Below are 2194 nucleotides of genomic sequence, written 5' to 3' on the forward strand. Positions count from 1 at the left end.
TGTGTGTGTGTGTGTGTGTGTGTGTGTGTGTGTGTGTGTGTGGTCAGACTGTAGCTGATGCAGTTGCAGTATAAAGCACAGTGTCTTCCTCTGGTGGTGGGGAGGGAGTGTTGAGTCTGAGCAGCAGCTGGAGGCCTCACAGTCTGTTATCAGTGTGAAGCAGCTGCAGTTTGGGCAAGTTATCATGTTTCATGTTATCATCTTTCATGTTTTCATGTTTGTTCAGTGATGCCTCAGAACTACACAGTTTGTGTCTGGGAGTTCAGATTCTGACTGAAACGAGAGGAGCAGCGTTTTGTGCATCAAGAAGAAGAAGAAGGTGATGGAGCTCCAGGTTCTGACCATGTGGACAGTCCCGTATGTTTCACTTTTGTATTCTGTTGTCATAAATCACACGCTGTCATATGACCAGGCTTTAGGGCAGCTGAGGAGACAGGAAGTGAGATGATTGATGATGCTGTTGTTTCTCCACAGCGCTGCACTGATCTGGATCTTCAACATCCCATCAGGTCAGTCAGTCTGTGCCATTTATTCATTATCATTTTATAAATGTCAGTAATCCTGGTGTCTCTGGATTCAGACAGTGAAGCTGAAGGTATTTATCAGTTTGTTGAGAGCTGCTGCAATGTTCTGCAGGAAGGAGACTGACTCACTACCTTTAATTAACTTTACTTCTCTGTAACGACCGGGAGCGCAGCAGCTGTGACTCTCTGATGTTGGAGTGTTTGACCAACAGGAACATGTGTGGTGTCACAGTGAACTTCCAGGTCCACATGGAGACTCCTGTTGGAGAAGACGTCCTGTTGTCCTGCGTCTACAACAATAACAACTCTGTCCCGGAGAAAATCTCCGTCCACTGGCGAGACAAAAACGAAAACGTCATACTAGACGTCGTCCACGGCGTCCCGGACTTCACGTCCCAGAGCCAGATCTTCAGACGTCGAGTTCTCACGTTCCCCGGTCTGTACAGGAAGGGGAACTTCTCCATCGTCCTGCAGGACGTCCAGGAGGAGGACAGCAACGACTACGCCTGCATCATACCACAACTGAACGTCCAGCAGGACACCAGACTCTCTGTCTCAGGTCTGTAGCTCTGCTGCTTCACTGCTTTGAAAAGGTTGGATGAAAATCAGCCGTGGAGGATGATTAAAATGTTTTGGATCTGTATTTATTAGATTTCTGTGTCTCGTCTCAGATTTACATCGTTAAAGTCTTTGATGCTTTAGAGTTTAAACGTCCTGGACTGATCTGAACGTGGAGAGTCTGAACTCCACTGGTCATTCCCAGAAACAACCCACTCTCAGCTGCACCTGTCTCCAAGAAGAGAGGGAGGGGTTCAGCTCTGGGGCTGTGTTGGTCAAAGTGTTGACCAGATCTGGTTCCCTCTGCAGGGGAACGTCCTGAGAGACCATCCACCCCTCCTCCTGGATCCAAAGGACTGAACTCCAAAGTCAAACCAAATTCCCGCCATCTCCTCCTGCTCCTCGTGCTCCTGCTCTCCTGTTGAATCTGTGTGGTTGCCTGGTAACTTGAGCACGTCCGACAAAAACACCTGAGCCAGATTGTGTGTGTGTGTGTGTGTGTGTGTGTGTGTGTGTGTGTGTGTGTGTGTGTGTGTGTGTGCGCGCGCGTGTGTGTGTGTGTGTGTGTGTGTGTGTGTGTGTGTGTGTGTGTGTGTGTGTGTGTGTGTGTGTGTGCGTGCGGGTGTGTGTGTGCGTGTGCGGGTGTGCGCATATGTGTGCGTGTGTGTGCGCATATGTGTGCGTGTGTGTGTGCATATGTGTGTGTGCATATGTGCGTGCGGGTGTGTGTGTGTGTCTGTCTCCAGTCAAACATGATTTTATATGGAGTTGAATCAGAGTGAAGCTGGTGAACAGGTGTGGTGAGAATAAGGTACAGTGTCTCCTCCAGTCGATCAAACTGATCGTTGATCGATTGATTCTCTGATTCTCTGCAACACTAAACTGAACTTTATTAAAAGTCACAGACTAATAAATAAACACCAAATATTCTAATGGGAATAATCAGATGATCAAACTACAGTCTTCCTGTGTCTCTGCTGGTTTACTGCTGTCAGTACTTTTACTACAGCTCCTACTGCTGTATGTAGTACTTGTAGTACTACTGTTACTTCTACCAACAGTATTACTGTAGTTTCACTTTAAATTTTTAAAGCATGTGCCTTGTCTCCCTC

The sequence above is a fragment of the Seriola dumerili genome, unplaced genomic scaffold (genome assembly GCF_002260705.1).
Source record: "Seriola dumerili isolate Sdu_G_001 unplaced genomic scaffold, Sdu_1.0 BDQW01000513.1, whole genome shotgun sequence".
Taxonomy (NCBI): Eukaryota; Metazoa; Chordata; class Actinopteri; order Carangiformes; family Carangidae; genus Seriola; species Seriola dumerili.